The 20,372-nt window shown below is 47.5% G+C and overlaps 1 protein-coding gene across 1 annotated transcript in view; it reads left to right on the top strand.

The window, feature by feature from the left end:
• Positions 1–12,218: 12,218 nt before the first annotated feature.
• The window catches only part of LOC126540154 (monocarboxylate transporter 12-like), a 117,618-nt gene continuing 109,464 nt past the window's right edge, over positions 12,219–20,372 (top strand). The window contains exon 1 of the mRNA XM_050186941.3: positions 12,219–12,559. The gene's annotated coding sequence lies outside the window, so the exon portion shown is untranslated. The remainder of the gene's footprint in view (positions 12,560–20,372) is intronic.

The following is a 20,372-nucleotide window of genomic DNA, read 5'->3' as shown; positions in this document are numbered from 1 at the left end:
CTTACTTTGTTGATTAATGTGGCCCACAGCTGCGATGCCCGCACCGCCGCCACCGCGCGTCATCGACGTGCTTCTCAGCCTCTGTGCTCGGTTGCGAGAGCGGGATCGGCATCAGGATTTTCCCGTGCCGCCCTTCCCGCCGCGGCTAGTCGAGCGTCCCCTTTCTTGTCGGTGACTAAATGACGGTCTATCTCTGGAAAATTTAGGTAGTAGCCTCCGTTGCCATTACAGTCACTGCTGCTGTTGTAACCGCTGCCGTACGCTGTGCCTGCTTCTTCCTCTTCTTGTCTTTTTGGCTCTAGTTGCGACGCTTGGCTATGTATGGGGTCTTGTATCTCGCCTTGCACCTGCGGTCTCCCGTGAAGTGTTCCGCACAGTCGACACCGCGGCTCGCATCGATGGTCAGGCGACGGATTGTTGCATCCGCATCCACGGCAAATCTTGTCGTTGGGATTGGGCCACACGTCGGCGCGGTGTGCCAGCCTTCCGCACTCGTAGCACACGTCAATCTGCTTCCTATAGAGGGAGCATCTGACGACAATAGGTTCGTAATATGCGTATCTCGGTACGTGGAATCCGTCGAACAAAACGATTATGTTGTCCGTGTTGTGTAGCTATAAATATCAAACAACCAAAGAGTATTTCTGACACTCAAGTTAAGCACGAACGAAGACAAAGAAAAAGGCGTAATACATCAGAATGTTTGACGATAGAAGTAAGACGCACCCGCCGCGGTGGTTAAGCGCGAGGTCGCGGGATCAAATCACGCGACCTCGCGGTGGGGGCGATATGCAAAAACGCCCGTGTGCCGTGGATTGAGGGTGCGCTAAAGATGCCCTGGTGGTCAAAATTAATCAGGAGTGCCCCGCTACGGCGTGCCTCACAATCAAATCGTGGTTTATGCCCGTGGAATGTCAGAATTCAATTGAAAGTCTGGCACGAATCTAAAGTGAGGAATGAAGAAGAGAATACGGAACACAACGTAAGCGTCCAGAACAGGTAACATTTAATACATTATGCAGATCTCACTCACGGTAGGAATCGAAGTTATCCCAAGCATTTCGCAGGTAGCTGGCTATAGTGTGAACCCTGTGGCAGCGCGCTTGGACCAGGTGTTTGGCTCACTCGGCGAGCTGGAACAGGCGCTCATGGTGAAGCTCGAGTATGCTGACGGTCAGAAAGAGCATGGGCTTGCCTAGCTGCTCGATCATTGCGAACATTCCTCTGCGCCCAGTAGGACCCCAGTAGTACGCCATCCTCAACTTGCTCAAGTAAAGCCTGAAGAACTCAAAGTCCGATTTAACGCAATTCTCGACGAAACTGCGGGCCTCTGGGAGCTTCTTTGTTAGCGTCAAAAGCCGAGGTCGTTGTTTCGAGTCGCTGTAATGATGCTGCCACGCTGGAGTTGGCCGCTGCCTTGGCGTACTCACACGCGATGTGCAGCTCGAATGAGCAGGCCTTGAAGCTATCTTAAACGGCCTGTTTAGCACGACAAGGAATGTGCGGTGCGAGCGTGGGACAGAACGAAGAGGCGGCGCGTTGTTGTCCGGCCATCGGAAATCAACGCTCGTGGGAAACTTGCCCTGGTTTCTGCTCACACTGATTCACGTGACGTTTTCCAGCCCTCAAGCCTGCAAACGTTCTCTCACGTATCGTCCGTATCGACGTGCCTCGTCGTCCTCTTCAACTTCGCTATGACAGCCCCTTCCGAGTTGGCAAGGGCTCAGAACACCACGTAACTATACTGCGCAGTGGGCGTAAGGAGACAGTCACTCAGGAGTGGATCGAACCTCCTCCATCATTAGCCTGCCCACGTGAACGACCTTTCAAGTGACCACGGCCAATTGGCTGCAGGAGGGGAGCGGGGCCACCTTGTTTGTTTGTTGTGGCGCTTCTTTCTCTGTCTCGCGCGAGCCTTATGAAACATGTGAACTGGTGCGAACATAGGAAAGAAGAAGGGCGAGTAATGAACGGCGGGTGGGATGGGTCTCTCGCGGCCGCTGAAGTAAACCCGCTAAGTTTTAGCTTGCGCGTAGCTGCAGCCGACAGATCTTTTTCGTCATTATAGAGCGGCACACACCTACTGGCACATACCCAGTGACCCAGGATGGCATCAAAGAGCTTTATTTAAGACCAGCACATACTGAGCGGCGCATTAGCAGTGCTCCAAGTCACCGTCAAAGAGTCTCTTCGAACAGCGTTGCCTACCCAGTCCCGCATCTAGAGTGAACCACGTCGGCGTGAAACAGCTTCGTTGAAGAGGGGCACGCATGTACACATTGCCACATAGCCAGTGACCCAAGTTGGTCCGACGGTTGGTTTCGAACAATGTTCCTTCAGCGCAGCAGCTCGATGCGCTACTCATTCGAACACGGACTGCCCAGGTAGGCGGGCTAACGGTTAGATACAATCGTAGATAGCTGGTCCCCGGAAAGTGCGTCGAGTACCCTACAATTTCTAACGTGTGAAAACGTCTGTGTAACGTGCATTGGATGCACGTTAAAGAACTCTAGGTGGTCAAAATGAAAGACGCACCCACCACGACGGCGTGCCTAATAATAAGATCGTGGTTTTGGCAAGTAAAACGCCAGAATATATATATATATATTTTCAGACAAACGCGTACCGCGCAGATACACGCACATGCTCGCACGCCGCAGACTGGAGAGTACAATTTATACCCCGCCACGCCCGAAGCTCTCTAAAGAGGAGGCGAGAACTTGCAGACAACTATAAAGAGACACTTTCTCACACAGCCCAAAATAGCCTGTGTTTTTATTTATTTATTTATTTATTTCATACATACTGCTAGCCTCCATTTTGAGGCTGTTGCAGGACATGGGAAGATACATTGCATCAAAATAAGAATGACAAACTTATACACTTGTTAGTATTGTGGTTTACAAGTAGACGTAGTTGAGTAATACAACAAAGGGTGTGACCTTCCTGAGTCAGTTTAAAGGTTAATGAACAGAAATACAGAAGCATAAGATAAACAACAAAAAAGTACATCAAAACCAAAAAATGCGGGGTCTGCAGGCGATACTGGTAAATCAAGATGCGCATTCATAGACATATTTTTCCATCATAGGAAGGAAATCGTCAGGTGAGCAAATTATGATATCACTAGGCAATGAATTCCAGTCTCTGATTGTCTGGGGAAAGAAAGAATACCTGAATGTGTCTGTGTGGAACCTGTATTCAATTAAATGTTTATGATGTTTAGTTCTAGTGTTTCGCTGCTCAGTGAAAGATACATATGCACCACTGTTTAATTTGTAGGCCCCGTTAAGGAGGTGAAACAGAAACTTGAGACGTAAGTATTTCGCACGCTTGTAAATAGTCGGGAGACAAGCTTTATCGAGGAGTTCTGTCGGAGAATCATTACGGTTGTACCTATTATAAATGAATCTGATGGCTTTTCTCTGTATTGTTTCTAGGCGTTTTATGCATTGTTTGGTATGTGGAGACCAGCAGGTAATACCATATTCTAATATAGGACGAACGAATGAGGTGTAGGCTAGCCTCTTAGTGTCTGGTGAGGCAGATTTTAAAGAGCGTTTAAGCGAACAAAGTGTTGTAAATGCCTTAGAAGATATGTGTGACACATGCTTGTCCCATTTCATATCGGATGATAGGACAATGCCCAAATATTTATAATCATCGACTATCTTTAATTTTTGCTGTTCGATCGTGTAGGTGAATTCTAGAGGGGTTCTTTTTCGGCTTACTCCCATAAAAACAGTCTTGTCTAAATTAATCTTCATTTGCCATGCCTGACACCAATTTGCTACTTGCGCAAGCTCGTGATTTAGTATTACTTGATCATTATGGTTCCTAATCTCCCTATATATAATGCAATCATCTGCAAACATGCGCATTGTTGATTTTATGTTATCTGCCATGTCGTTGATGTATAGTAAGAAAAGAATTGGTGCTAAGACTGTTCCTTGTGGTACTCCGGATGACACTTCTACCCAATCAGATTGCTGACTTTCAATTTCTACGTACTGTTGCCGACCTGCAAGATAAGCTTTTATCCAGTTTATTATGCTGCCAGATCCGAGAATGTGTTGTAGTTTGCCCAGGAGTTTAGGATGGGATACCCGGTCGAAGGCCTTCGATAGATCTAAGAATATTATGTCAGTCTGCCCGCGGTTATCAATTGTTAGAGCGAGATCATGCACAGTTTGTGTCAGTTGCGTAACAGTAGACAGTCCTTTTCTGAAACCATGTTGGTTGATGCTAAGCAAGTTATTATCTTCCGCAAAGGTTACGATGTGTTTTAGTATGATGTGTTCGAGAATTTTGCAAGATGTGCAGGTTAGCGAAATCGGTCTATAATTTGATGGGCTTGTTGCGTCACCTGATTTGAGAATCGGGACAATCTTTGCTATTTTCCAGTCTTTGGGTACGTCAGACGATTCTAGAGATTTTTTAAAGATAAGTAAGAGGTATTTAGAGACCCATTCTGCGTATCTCTTGAGGAAAGTATTGGGGATCCCATCTTGGCCACAAGATTTTTTAATGTCGATGTTAAGCAGCAGTGAAAGTATACCTGATTCTGTTATCTCTATATCACCAAGTATGTCGCCGGTTCCCCTCGGCTGGTGGTTTAAATCTGGTGAAATTCCGTTGTCTTGTGTAAAAACGGATTTAAAAAAGTTATTAAACTGATTTGCTCTTTGGAAAGCATCCTTCTGCGGCAGATTGCTTTGCTTATGCACGTTCGCGTTGAAATATCTCCAAAATTTTTGAGGAGCCGTCTTGATGAAGTTGCTAAGTGTGACGTTCATGTACGTATGTTTTGCTTCGTTTATCGCTACTTTCAACTCATGTGCCAATTTTCTAATTTTGTCAGAGAAACAGGGATTTGATGTCTTACCCTTAAGTTTCCTCAGCCTTGACATTTTACGTTTCATATGTATTATATTCCTTGTGATCCAAGGGTTTCTTTTGTGCACTTTCTTTTTTTTCATGGGTAGGGTACGAATAGGACTGCAAATTCTGACACGCGCCAAACACCGCGTACCACACGGTATGGGAGTGCTAACGAAACATCGACGTCCCTTCCTTCCCCCAACCCACACCGGGGCAGCGGGACACTCAGCGTCAGCTCTTATGACCAGCGTCAGTAGGTAAACAGGGAAAGGCAGGCGGCCAGGTCACATGGTTTACTGAACTGAGGCGGCCACCCGCAAACTAGATGACCGAATATCTTGATCATCATCATCATCATCATCATCATCCATTATTCGGATGCCACAAAACTATCGCAAGCCACTAAGTGCGTCTCAAAGAGCTAGCTGGCGCTCTGTGTGAACGCGCGCCTTTGCATTGAGGGTGAAACTCCCGCCGTGGAACATCAACCACGGAAAGAAGCGAACAAAAAAAATTATTTCGCTTTAAAACTAGCAGTGACCGTCGTAATCATTGGCGAAAATTCCGTAGCAGCCACGTTGGCGCGGCGATAGGGCCGTCGTGTGGTTTCAGTATGACAGCATCGATGGACCGTCTGCTGACAGTTTGGCACCGGCGAAGTGTAAAAATGTTCGCCGGCAGTAAGAACACAGCTGTTGCAGGAAGTGGACACAAAAAAAAAATGGCGGAATTGCTGGGGTTCTACTCCTAGCGTGACCGGTCGTTCAGCAAATGCACATGCTAGGGAGCAAGGCCACCTAGAGAAATTCGTAGAAGAGCTGTGGGCTAGACTAGACGCTGCCACGTCTAGTCTTTCCAGAGCTCTGCGCGAGGCTAGAGTGGCATATGCGACATAACAGGGATACTTCTTCATTTTTATGCACATGAGCCGCTCGGTGAAGACGTGCTATGCATATAAATGTTAGCGGGGTAAGAAGGCGTGTAGTGACAGCGACCTTCTTGACTACTTGAAACCGCCAGGTGTTCTGCACGTGAAACGTCTCATGCGCCGGGTGGGGACTCAAGAAAAAGAATGTGCAGCGAAACCTACTAACTCTGTTGTGATAACGTTTGCTCCTAACACCGAGCGTCCCGAAAAAATTGACCTCGGTTTTACCAAGCATGCAGTTAAAGAATTCGTTGAACCTCCTCCCCGATGCTTTAGGTGCCAACGCTTTGGGCATGTAGCTAAAGTTTGCATCAAAGATCAACGTTGCAAACGATGCGGTGGCGTCCACAATTACAAAGCCTGCAAGGCAGATTTTGCTTGCGCTAATTGTGGTGGTGACCATCCAGCGAGTTTTGGTGGCTGCCCCTTCCGTGTAAGCGCCTTACACCGCTGAGTGTCCTTCATTAGTGGTCCCAAACCACAACCTACTGAGAAGCGGATACCTGGAAGTGACGAGTTCCCGGCGTTAGATTCGGAAGTTGAGTTCCCTGCGTTAGAGTCGGAAGTTGGTAGCGTGGTAACCAGCAACGTCAGTGAGCGACCTGAGCCTAGCAAGACGGCAAAGTCCTCTGTGGGTGAGTCGGTTGTTCGATCTGCGGCAGCAAAAAGTGTCCAAGTTTCTCAGCGACCAGACTCGACAGCCAGACAGCCAGACAAGTTTCACAGCCAGACCCAACAACATGGAGGACATTCCATCGCCTCAAAAGAGATGAAGAAAGCAGCTGCAGTGGCCAAGAGTGGGTCCCAGTCCGCAACCTTTGTTGAAGTTGTGAGGCAGTGCGTACAGCAAAATAAGGAGCTCAAAAATCAGGACCTGTCCGACCTTCTGCGAGTATTGTTTGAAGTCCTGCGTTCATATGTTCAAGCGATGCAGACTGGCACCCTGAAGAACTTTCTGCAGCTCGTTCTTTCCTTTGAGCCCATGATTACCACCTTCGCAGCGACCTTTACCTTATAATATGGCTAGTCTTCTTCAACCTCGTGCAACAAAAAATCACCGAAAAGTGCCGTTTATTATGCAATGGAACTGCGCTGGGATTATAAGTCGATTAGCAGAACTTAAATTATTTCTAAAAGATACGTGTGTTCCAGTATTAACCCTCTCGGAGGCTGGCCTACCAAGCGGGAGATCTTTGACTGGATATGTCGCCCATAAGAATTGCTGCATAAAGTCATTTCCCGCGGGAAGTGCCGCGCTTTACATACGAAGAGAGATTCCTCATGTGGCTTTGAACGTCACCGATCTTTGCACCGATAGTATTGAGATGGTATCGAGCTGTGAGGATACGGCTTGGCTTCCGAACTCTTTCTGTTGCCTCCGTATACGTGTCTCCGCGGAAGAAGGTAGCAATGGACTTGTTTCTCCAGCAGCTTTATGACCGTTGCCCGGCGCCCCGAATTACCTGCGGGGACGTCAACGCCCATCACTCTGTCTGGGGTGACAGGAACACAGATTCCCGCGGACGCAAACTTGTAGAAGTTATCGACAGTTTGGACCTGTGCGTGGCCAATGACGGAAGTCCGACTTTCTTCCGGCCTCCAGCCTCAGCCACATCTATAGACCTAACCTTGCATTCATCTGACGTCCACGTGAAGCGGTCAACTGCACCTGACCGCATGGGAAGTGATCACTATCCAATATTAGTGTTTACTGCCGACTTCCATATGCGCGGCTCTACAATTAGCCATGTTGTTAATTGGGACAAATACATCGAGCAACTTGCATGTGTTTCTGGTGATGTCATAGACAAAATGATTTCTGGTAAGATGGCGGCTACCACAGCGGTCAAGTTGCCTAATCATTTTCCGACTCCGGATTTGAAACTCAGGAACCTTTGCGCAGCGCGCAGAAGGGCGGAGCGACAACTGATGCGGAAGAAGGACGACAGATCCTTGAAGACGACCTACAATAGGCTTAACTCTGTCATTCGGCGCCATACGGACAAGCTCTGTAGGTCGCAGTGGGCGTCCTTCTGCGCTAGCTTAACGGTTTTCTCACCGATGACGAGAATTTGGCGAGTCTTTGGCAGTCTTGCTGGAGATTCTCGTCCTAGTAAACCTTTCGAAGCGCTTGCACTGCGCAAGCAGAAACCTCTCGTGTGCTTGGCAGAGGAATTTGAAGATGCATTTGTAAGTGTAAGTTCAGGAATTCATCCCTGCGCTCTGCCTGCAACATCTACGTCTGTGATGGACGCCCCGTTTACACTTCGAGAGCTACAGACAGCACTCAGCAGCCTGCGGCGTCGATGTGCACCAGGTCCTGACGGCATCACCAACCAGATGATGCAGAACTTACCTCTGGAACACCGGAAGATGCTCCTAAGCTATCTCAATCGAGTGTGGGAGACTGGCGACGTTCCTCCTTCATGGAAGGTGGCTCGCGTTGTCCCAGTGCTGAAGCCCGGCAAAGAGATGACAGACTTGGCCTCGTATCGTCCTGTATCACTGACGTCGTGCGTGGCTAAGCTCATGGAGAAGCTGGCAAGTAAGCGTTTATCTTGGTGGCTCGAAGATAGAAGGGCTCTGCCAACATGCATGACTGGATTCCGAACAGGTTTAGGCGCGCAAGATAGCGTCTTGGACTTGATAAGCCATATTGAACATCATAGAGCTTTCGGCCTTTCAACACTAGTTATTTTCCTAGACGTATCAAAGGCTTATGATAGCGTCCTTCAGAGCTCTATACTAAATAGTTTGCAGGCCATGGGCGTACAGGGCTATCTTCTGCGATTCATTCACTCATTTATCAGTGATTGGAAAATTCAAGTGCGGTTAGGAAGTACCACAAGCACCGAAAGGGCGGTATCGCGAGGTGTACCTCAGGGAAGTGTCCTTTCCCCAACGCTCTTTAACGTTGCAATGGCTGGTCTTCCCGCTGCAGTGCAAAACATTGCAGGCATGTCCATATGTCGATATACGCGGACGACATTTGTCTTTGGTTAACCGGATATCAACACAAGCGTTTAGCTCTGATAGCTCGACAGGCATTACTTTCAGTTCAAAATTACCTTCAAGGTGTTGGGTTGACTCTCTCGGTGGAAAAATCTGGATTCATCATGTTTCCAGGTAGAGGAAGAAGGTATGCGCGGCTGAAGATAGACCTTAATCAATCTTGTCTTTGACAATTGAAACACAAGCGCTTTTTGGGCGTCATTATTGACTACCGCCTACACTGGCGACGAGCTGAGGACTCGGTTGTGACATCGATATCTTCGCGTCTCAATGTGATCCGTAGAGTTGCAAGTGAGCAATGGGGAAATCACCCTTCTTCAATGATCAGGTTGCACGATGCACTAGTGACGAGTCGAATAATGTATCAGCTCTCTTTAATTTCCCCATCGATATCACAGCTGGAACGACTTGAGGTTCTGCACAGAAAGGGCCTAAGAAGGGCTCTTGGCGTTCCGCAGACTGCTCCTAACAATGCAGTACTTTATGAATCTCTATCGAGACCTCTTAGCTTAGTCGCTTCACAAAGGTTATTGATGCAAATTGGCCGCCTCAAACAGGCGGCAGCCGGCCGAGCCCTTCTACAGCGCCTTCGAAAGAGATCCGAGTCCCGAGCGTACTTGGCCCTTAATACTCTTGGTTACCTGGGTCTTGACGCTAGAGGTCGAACTAAGAGGTTGAAACCACCTTGGTCTTTCGCGAGCCTCGATTGTTCGTTGGCAGTTCCTCACGTTCGTGCTAAGCGGAGTTCTCCTTTGGCGGCAACGCGTTCGCTCATACTGGAACATCTTGAAACTGAATATGCACGTCATCTTCAAATTTTTACTGATGGCTCTGTGGACAAGGTCAGAGGATCTAGTGCAGCTGCTTTTCACATTCCCTCTTTGAAGTATAATTGGTCCGTTCGCTTCACTACTGTCGTGTCCTCCACAACGGCCGAAAGCGTTGCTATTGAGGCAGCTCTCAAAAAGCTACGGTTTTGTACGCCTCAACCTGTTCTCATTCTTACAGATTCGAAATCCGCCCTTCAAAGGTTAGAGCACGGTTTCCCTACTGATGCCTTATCTCTAAACTCTCTACGTTCGGTGCAAAATCTCCGTGTCAAAGGCTTCTCCATACGTTTCCGATGGGTGCCATCACACATAGGTATCATAGGCAACGAGATGGCGGACAGCCTCGCCCATAGAGCGCTGTCTGGGAATCGTTTGAGAAAAGTGCCTCAAGAAGACTAGAGACTCTTCAGAGAAGCGGTGTCGTGCTACTTCAATTCTTTGTGGAGCTCACCTCACAAGCCATGTGTGATCAAGGGTCTCAAAAGAAACCAAGCCACCTTACTGCTCCGCATTCGCACGGGCTCTGCTCGTACCCCTGCGTGGATGTATAAGGCTGGCCTGGCGTTATCACCATTATGTTCAACGTGTGGTGTGTGCGGTGACATAGAACATTACCTAATGTGCTGTACTGTGTATAACGCGGAAAGGAGGGTGTTATTCGGGTCCCTCAAGAACACAGGACTTCCTCACAGTTCTCTTCAGGACATTGTTTTCCCGCGCGGGAACCGGTTGTGTAGGAAGGAGGTCTCTCGCCTTCTGTTAAATTACCTACAGGACACGGATTTGGCTTCCACATGGTGAACTGAGGAGTGACCATTTGTAATTGGGAGGTCTGTGTCTGATTATGTGACTTATTTATTTTAAGTGCCGCTACGGTGGAGCAATTGCCGGCAGCAACTGCAAGGCTAATCCCACCAGTAGCCTACAACAACTCAACTCAACTGTAGTGACAGGGACGGGTCCGAGATGCATCTTAGAAGAGGAGGAAAAGCATTTCATCCGAAACGGCGCGCAGCGCGAGACAAACTTCCACGTGCCGGAAAGTACTGCGTCGAGCATGAGCAGATGCTCGAACCGAGGCACTAGACTACACGTTCTACGGTATGTCGGCGATGGGGGGACCAGCAGCAGCGACAATCGATGCTTGAAGATAAGCGCGAAGGTTGTTACACACCGCCGTATCGACATCACACGTTCCCTCCCCCGCCCTCCCCCCCGTTCCACCTCTGCATTTGGTGTTCACATTGCCGCAAGGACGTTTTCAGATTTTGCACAACTGTCTATGCATCCGGTCGAAATTTGTGTGAAAATTTTGCGCAGTTTCCCAGACTAACTTCAAAGCATCACCTCACCGATGGCGGGCTCGTATTGTATCTTTCAGGAACCATATTTGGCCCTTTCAGGTCCCCACGTTTCATTTAGCAAGGTAATGCTTAGGAATGTGCAGCCGCTGAAGATGCACTGGATCTCCTGTTTGCACACTTTGTACGACCTTGAAAGTGATATTACATTGGCGTTGTGAAAAAAGAAAAATCATAAACTGATTTAAAACCAACCTTTAAAACCGCACAATCCCTTTGCCTCAATTACACCAAAAGGATTGCTTTGAATAAGTGTACTTCTTTCGGATGAAATGTGGAATTAATATGACCAGTAAGACTACTTATATTTGAAGACAGCAGGAGCCAATTCACCGACCAATTACATGAAATTAGCCTCCGGCTTTGCTGGCGCGTGCCGAGTTCGCTTCTCCTGGGGCTTGTCGTGACCCAAGGTGACGGCCCTTGGTTTAATTATAGCTGTTCTTCTCTGACTCGCCTGAGCTATGACTATGTATCAAATAAAGGGGGCAGTTTCTATTAGGTCCACGTTTCTACTTCTATTAGCCGCGTAATGTCACTTAATTCATTTTTCTCCATTTCCCGCGGTTCAAATTTATCATATATTGAGCTGATCAGACTTGCCTATGTTAAGGACATTCCGTGTTTATGATACCTTATCACGTCTGACATTCTTTTTCCCTTCCCTGTTTGTAACGTTTCCAAAGGTATCACAGACAAACAACAGATTTCATTAGACGATTCCACATCCCAATAAAGCAGTTGTTAATATGCAAATTCTGGCTTATTGTAAAACTGCGCATTCCTAATAAATGGATATGCTAATTAGCCGAAAAGTTAGGGGTTGGCCGCAGCAACGAGTTGGCCGCAACGCGCGCGAGCCGGACGCGCAGAACGGGCGAACGTGTCGTTGGTGTGACGACACGTGACCGAAGGGAGGAGGGAACTAAGCGAGAAGCCTTGTATCAGTCCCTGAAAGTCTCAAAGAGTGTGGACGTTATCTGTGGTGACTTTGCAGCGGCAACAGTGCGAGGAGCAAGTTCGCTATCGACGCCAGCGGTAGCGCCAATGACGCGGCCCGCAAGCGGGCAAGGGTACCGCGTACGGTGAGGTTAGCAACAGCTAGACGGCACCGACAGCTGCCGGTCGCGAACGAGGGGGGCAGCGATCGTGCCGTTGTGAAAAGCATTCTCGATAGCGAAGTCGCGGCGCGGGAAACGACACCACTCCAACTGCGCTGCCGAGGAGAGAGCTGAAACGTTTTGTTGCGGACCGCGTTGTCGCGCTCGCGCCGCCTTTTCCGAAGGGCAAGAGAGAGCGGCCGCTCCCGCCGCTGGTATCGGTGGCACGGTGCCAGGGCTCGAGTGCGGCAGTGGCGGCCACGTTGGCGACCGCGAGTTCGTTTGGGACGGCTGAAACCGGGCGGCTGTGTTGTCTGCGGTCTGGCGGGCTGCTGGGAGACGCGATTTCTACACTCGAGACGGGCTTTCTAAGTTTCTGCTGGCGACACCTGTGGGTTGATTCCGCAGTCGCACCCGTTATGAAGCATGCACGCACTTCGTAGCTAGGTGAGTCCTTTGTTTCAAACCGACGCGTAAGGTGCCGCTGAGCGCTCTTGACGCACTAGCGCCGAGTCGAAATTGAACTCAATGCCAAATGATGGCGATCTACGGAAAGCGATATATATATATAGTCTTTCAATAGATTAAGCGCCAAAAGTGACGGCACACAAGAAGAAATACAGACAGGACAAGGCGCTTCCATGCACCAACTAGCCCGACAACGTGTTTTACTATATATAGTCATTTATGGTGCGCGTAAATGTGGGATTTTTTATTTTGGTTCCGAATGTGATGCAGCAGCGCCAAATGTAGTCTGTAGTCAAATCTACGACGCACGCGTACAAGTTGTGCCCGTTGATTAACGGTACGATTAGGACTGTGCAACGACACTTTGCAATTCTATCACGATACGATGCAAGATACTCGGGCAGCAAGTATTTGCAGTAGATGCACAAGATATTACCGCAATTATTGTATCCGATAGGGTACTTTCCATTTGTATCTTAAGATACTTGGATACATTCGCAAATTCCTCATTGCACATCTATATAACGAAGCAGCAAATGTTTGAAAGCCGCTGGACGCAAGGGAACCGCATTCTTGCATTCTTCAAATTGTGTAACAAAGCAGCACACAAGAGATACCTCGATAACGACGCTATAGCGGCATCAGAATTTCCGCGAAGGATGCCGCACGCGTACGCAGCGCAGTACGGCTGCTACGAGCGAGTGTCATTGCACCGACGCAACTGAAAACAAGAAAATGATGGGAACAAGAGGTCGGCTGCCGCGCCGGCGTTCGCAGTTTTATCGAGACGGCGCGAGCGCCACCGGGTGACTCTGCTCCACCGAAAGGGACGCGCAGACCCCATCGCCAGCCCTCGCTGGATGGCTCTGGCCGAAAGATAAAGGAGTCACGCTTCCTTCAGCTTTATTCAGGTGGCTTTGTGGCAGTAGTGTCAGCTTGAGAATCCGAGTTCAGCCAACGTTTATAATTTGGCATGTCGCGATTGCAGTACCTTGTATCTTAAGATACACGATCCATTCGTTCATGTACCGGAAATACAGGTACTGATAGACGTCTTGCAGGCGCATCGTGATGCAGATGCAAGGTACCCAAAGAGTATCAGAGATAGTTATCTGAGACATGTATCTTCTACACTGCCCAGCACTGGGTACGATACAACAATTTTCTTTAACGCTCTGGTCAAAGGTGTGAATTACAATGAGATCGTTCAATTGTGCGATAAGAAAAAAAAAGAAACAGAGACAGGGAGAGAAAAGCTTAGCATTTGCTAATAGTGCATGCATCGATAAGCTACCGACAAATACAGGCTACTAGCGCACTGCGACGCGTGGCTGCGGTGACTCACTTTGAGTGTATATATATATATATATATATATATATATATATATATATATATACAGGCTGTTTCGCGTGCGATAGGGAAAAAAATTCGGGAACTATGGTAAAGCGCCGAACTCACAGCGCGCACGTCGGCGGCCTCATTTCGTATGCAGCCTGCATACATTTATAGTGTATGTAAGCTTAGGTGAGTATGCGAAGAAACCGTTTTCCTTTCAAGTTCGGTAACCATGGCAACACGTTCTGCTCAGCTTTTGCTTTCATATGCGAATTTTAGGGAGTTGAATCTGCAATAATGTTTATTAAGTGTTAGAAATGGCTCACGCGCGGACATTGCTGTAGTGATCGCAAGAAAACAAAAACAAAAAATGAAAACATTTAAACTTCCAAAGAAAAGACAATCTAATGAGTGATAGCAAGATTTTTAGTTATTCCGTGAAGATTTCTAATAAGAGCGAGTGGCATACATATAGTGAATTGAGAAGTCCAACTCAAAGCAGCAACAAAAAGGACACAGCTCTGCAATCCGCATCATAGAGCGATAGAAAAGACGATAAGACCAACAGAGAAATGTTATGCATAGAGAGGGAAGTCAGGCCCCGCCCACTCTCAAGTTCAACAAATGGCGACAGAGGGCGAAAAATCAATCGAGGCGCGTTTCAGGGTAAGCGCGCAAGTGGAGCTACTGTAATTTGGTCGAATACTTTAATTTGTGCTTTCTCTGCTAGGGCCGCTGAACATGCTGAATTTTTTAATTTACACAAACCATTGACATGAACAATCGAGGTGTCTAAGGATGCTTTTTTACCTCAGGCAAATAGGCAGTTGATTTTTTTTTAATTTGATTGTTGAAGCTGCTTTTTAGTCATAGCGTCAAAGTTTTTGTGCTCGATTAACCACTGACAGCCGACAGCCTATTGGTATCGATGTGTTTCCTGGCCGTTGGCGTTCGAATACTACGGCGGTAAAATATTTTCGAAAGCATGCTGGTTTCGTCTGCGAGTCATTACATGGACTTGCTGTAAAAAGGTCTACTCTTGGCAAAGAATAGTGCCTCATTTTGTTTAGGCGTTGATTATCATAATGAATGCGGCGGAGGTTGAGGGAGTACGCTTGAAGGTACGTTTTTATGCCGTTGATCTCCATAACACCGTAAGTACGCAAACCGATGTCACAGAACACCCGATGCATCATTGTGTGTTCTCCGTCATCGCTTGTTTGCTGTATGCCTACTAATTCTTCATTTCTTCAAGTGTTGTATCCTCCTTTTGTCCTTGTTCTCTTGTGCTTCACTTACAGTACGTCGTTCCGTCAGCTGTAATGCGCATTTGCAAAACCAATACGTTTGACAAGACACAGTGGTTATCATAATTTCACTACACGTGTATTAAGCTGGCACATATGGTTCAGATACAGATACCTGTATGCGAACTTGCACGACGTTGATGCGGAGATTAGTATAATTATGAAACCCGTAAGGAAGAGGCAGCTGACGGCCGTATACGCTGTTGCGTTCTTTCCGCCAAACTACCCGGCCTGGCAGTGCTGTAAAGATGCTGTATAAAAGTGACACGCGGTGACAGGGAAATTATTATACTTAACAGCCGACCGTACGTTTTGTAGCTTAGGTCTTCTTTCTTGTGCGTTTGTGCTACCCTTATTAATGAGCCATTTCTTGACTATGTTCTTGACTATGTAACCGCGTTTGTGTGGATGCGTAGACGTGTGCTGTTTGTTGTACTTGTAAAATGCAAATAAAATATTTTCAGGCTTACTCAATCTTTGGTGTCGTGTGCGTTTATTCCAGTCGAGGCCATCGTGCCACCTGTAAACCGTATTCTGTCAGTAGCCCCACACGAAATGCAACAGCTGGAGCGAGGCGGCACAATTTAACTCAGGGTAACGGCGGCGTAATAAACGAAAAACCGCTCGGGATGCCCTTAAAAGTCAGTTCAGAGTGTGCCTTAACTCGATATGACTCAGCGCTACATGTATTCTGCTGCGCCTCGATCGTGCTCCCGCCAGTTTGGTTGCTGTGTGGCAAACGTAGCGCCTACATAAATATGTAGGCGCTACGTCTGCTACACAGCAACTAAACTGGCGGGAGCACGATCGAGGCGCAGCAGCCAGAAACCCAAGAAAGCCACACAACACCTGGTAAAGCGTGTGCAAAACCCCGTTTCCGTTTCCTGTTGTACAGCGCCACCTGTGGTCGCGTACTTTAGTTCACGACGCCACCGCTACGCTTATTTCCGTAGCACTGTGGAAGGTACAGTTTCCCTTCCCTAAGTTTGTATAGGTGTTCTGTGGGGAAGTTAGCCAGATGTAGTTTCGGTTTGCTACTCTGTACGAGGGTAAGGAGTAGAGGAATCAGAAAAGTGCGGAAAAGCAGAGAGAGGGAAAGAAGAAGAATGCAAAGTAAACGCGTAAACCATGCAGCGGATGCAGGCGGCGCTCTTTTAGTCTATAAAGCGTGAAAGTGAATAACTTAACACCTTATGTTACACTTTAAGCGATATTTGTAACCGCTCCCCATCTCTCTTTTTTTAATCATAGACGGAAAAAGTACATCAAATATTATCGAATTTTTTCGCTATGCATAACGTAGTGGTGTTACGCCCAAAATCCTGATAAAGTTTCATGGTTCCGGAGGCGCTTTGTATCTTTTCAAACTATGCGTCATTCGACAGTTTTAATAAACAGCTCGAGGTGAAAATTATGTTGTAACCGTTATGCAGAAAACGGGGATCTCTTCACATGAATATACGAAGTATAAATTCTAATTTGTGTAGCGCTGCCCAACTACATTATTCCTACGTTTGAAATGTAACTGAACAGGAAAGTCGTAATGACGCCGCAAATAAATCTTCCTTATTGCACCACCAACTAGCCATGCGAATGTTCGAAAAACGGAAGATTATCAAATCAAAAGCTTCTTTCGCCTATATGTGTACGTTTTGTATATAGTGAGACGCGACGATTCAACCGATGTCTTTATTCAAGAATAGCGAGCTAGCATGCCGAAGACGAAGATGCGAAGCGATGGCGATCATTATGTACTGATAAGGAAGATGACATCCACGACATGAATGCTCACACTAATTGCCCTCGTCGACGGAAGCGGCCAACCTGGCCGCAGATTAAGCTAGCGTGGAACACCGATGATGGACTTCAGGCGGTAAACATGCACTCGATGCTTAGAATATGTATAATTTTGCTTGGACGTAAGGGCGGATAAAAACGAACGATAAAGTTTGTCCCATAAAGAAGCGCACTCACTCAGTGAAATCATGTGGTACTAGCAGTGATGCCAATTTGTGAGCATAGCCAGTTAGCCAACAAATAGATTTGTGATGAACGAGTCCGTGTAATATTTTCCAAGTCATATGGCGCGCAGTATATATACATTTTTCTGAGGAAATGTTTCTTGTTCTGAGCAGCAAGTTTGTTCTTCTGAGCAGCAAATTCTGAGCAGCAAGCAGCAATTTGTTCTGAGCAGCAAAGGAGCAACATGCTCCTTTGCTGCTGGCTGCATGGGTCGGAAGTTTTATGCGTGAAAAACATCACGCGCTATTTGTAATGTGTTCTGAGTTACTGACAAGTGCCAAAACTTGACATGAAATGCCAATCCACTCGGGCGCCTCAATTGTCTTGTCTCTGCGCGGTCTTTATCGGTATAGAGAACGGAAATACGTCCTGCTTTCGATGAGTGCAAAATTGTAATTTGGTTTTGTCGTGGCAATGTGGATTAAATTCCAACGAACAATGGGCTCTGGCTGGCTGTCGATCCGGAGCCGACGTTGAAAGTGCGCATGATTTTGCGGCGACAGTTGGAAAAAGTTGCTTTCTATGCTTGTGTGGTTTGTCCCTCTGAAAAAGAAAAAAAAAGAAGTCGCAGTTTCGCCCGAAAGGTGAAGCATCGATTGCGATAGCAAATTAGTAGACAGCTATACGAAGTAGATATATTAGTTTTTATTGGCCGTATAAACTTCGAAAGATTAGTTTACTAGCTTAATCAACAAGCTTTGTGTCAGCGCGCACAAGCAATTATGATCACACCCAATGAGGGCGGGCATTCGCTGTCAAAACGATGGTGTGAGCAATGAATGAATAAATGTATATCGTTTTCTGCGAGCAAGCGCAGCAGCAACAGCGCACCAAGTGACCTTCGTGCGGTCTATTGCTTCAAATCAAGCGCGGCGAGAACACAGCGCGTACCAAGGTATCAGCCGTCTGCAAATCCCTTCCAAGATAGTGCGCGCGCGACCGCATTGGGCCATGCAAAGCACGCGCGTGTTGGCGCAGTCGAAGCCGGCCCTTCCTCCCTTGCGCGCTGCCTGCCCGCTTTCCTCCGTACAGGGGGGGCGAGATTGAGCCGCGATCATCAGTTCCACTTGAGCCCGGTCGCAAAGTGCGCAGTTGCTGTCCGAGCACAACGACGCTCTCCCCTCTCCCCACCTCCCATCTCCCCACGGCCTTGCGCGCGACGAAAGACGGCGCATGTGCTCTCCCCTTTCTTTTGTCGCGCACCTTAGATTGAGCCGCGATCGTCGGCTTCCTTCGCGTGCTTTCACTCGCAGTGAGTGAACCTCACTGGAAAACACCTTGAATTTTTAAACCTGAGACGCTAAGCATGTGGTTATTGCTGATTATTTTTTAATATTTTCTTGATTGCTTGTTTGGCGCTTGTGCGGCAGCGATCGGTGTGATTATTTTTCGAAATAACAACCTTGTATACTTCCGAGTTCGTCCAACTCCAGCGGGACAACTCCAGTGTCTTTTGCGTGTCCTCCTGCTTGCGCTCGCGTCTTTTCACCTTGCTGGAACCATCATAATTTATCTACGCCAGCTCGTGCAGCATAACACCCTATTTAACGTGACTGCGGACACAACTCCGTTGCACAGTGATGACATTAATCTATCTATCTATCTATCTATCTATCTATCTGTCTGTCTGTCTGTCTGTCTGTCTGTCTGTCTGTCTGTCTGTCTGTCTGTCTGTCTGTCTGTCTGTCTGTCTGTCTGTCTGTCTGTCTGTCTGTCCGTCTGTCCGTCCGTCCGTCCGTCCGTCCGTCCGTCCGTCCGTCCGTCCGTCCGTCCGTCCGTCCGTCCGTCCGTCCGTCCGTCCGTCCGTCCGTCCGTCCGTCCGTCTGTCTGTCTGTCTGTCTGTCTGTCTGTCTGTCTGTCTGTCTGTCTGTCTGTCTGTCTGATGTGAATAAAATGCAATAAGATCATTTCAAAGGGCAATAAAGTACTTACGATTTTCTTATTTCAGTACACATTAATATTTGGTGGAATGAAAATGCTCAAATCATTATTACGCAATGTGAACGTTTTGTCTTAAATAAAGGAACGTCACTTCAGATGTATTTTTGTATGCATTCTAAGGCAGTATTCTCGGACGGTCAGTTTCGAGGATACGCTATCACTTTCGCGAGATTTCGCGTCACTGCGAAACGAACGAGTCGCTGTCTGTTGCGAACAGCGTTCTTGGTACAAGGTCGAGCAAACTGTCCTGGCACTTAGACATAGACCGCACTTAGACATCTACCTTTTAATTACAGTCACGTGGAGTCCCGAGACAGTGACCGTATCTCCTAAATAATGGTCGTCGCAGAATGCCGCAAATGACCGTTGACGGCCACCACTGGAGAGACTGGCGCTGCTATCGCTATGACGTAGGAAGTGACACCGCGTGATAAGCGTTCGAGACTTCCGCAGCTAACGCACCTCGCTGGCTGCGGTGAATTGGAGCCTAGACTGCAGGGTTGCAGACAAACGTGTTTAATTCCCAAGACCGCAATATACCAGCGCACTCTTACAGCATGCTTCGGTGCCGCAGTGCCGGACGTATTCCACCGAGCCCTGTGTGGGATTTCACTCGTACTCCAAAACGTAGCTGCAGCGAGGTGCTTGGCTGATAAAGTCACTGAAACGAAATAATATGTTGATCGTGTGAGGCAAGCAAGCAGTGCACACGGGGTATCGCAGAGAAATACCATGCGCGGAGGTGCATGAGACTTGCAATCGCACACACGGGGAAGCACCGGATTGAGGAGGCAAAAATGTAAGCAGTTCAATTCCACGTATTACAAAATTACCGCAAAGACTAGCTAGTGGGACTTGTCGCATAATGCGTGAGGATTATTTGCAGTCGCTCATCTTGCACTCATGCAACGAATGATTCATTGAGAGGCCGATTTACGCACACCACGGCTCAGGGTGTCAAAGATGACGCAATCCACTACAAGTATGGCACTGACCTGTTAAAGTTACCTATGTGATGAACCTAATCAGTGAAAATTATACTGGTTGGCCGCAATTAATATATTTCTAGTTAATCTGAACTATGATTAAGTGATGTAATCTTATCTTTATTACCCTTATTATTCTTTATTGGGCTTAAGTATTGTAATGGTAATCTTAATTACGCGTAAATCACCTTAATTACACT

The sequence above is a fragment of the Dermacentor andersoni genome, chromosome 2, assembly GCF_023375885.2.
Source record: "Dermacentor andersoni chromosome 2, qqDerAnde1_hic_scaffold, whole genome shotgun sequence".
Taxonomy (NCBI): Eukaryota; Metazoa; Arthropoda; class Arachnida; order Ixodida; family Ixodidae; genus Dermacentor; species Dermacentor andersoni.
Note: the sequence above shows the minus strand (reverse complement) of the source record. Positions and strands in the feature narration are given on the sequence as shown.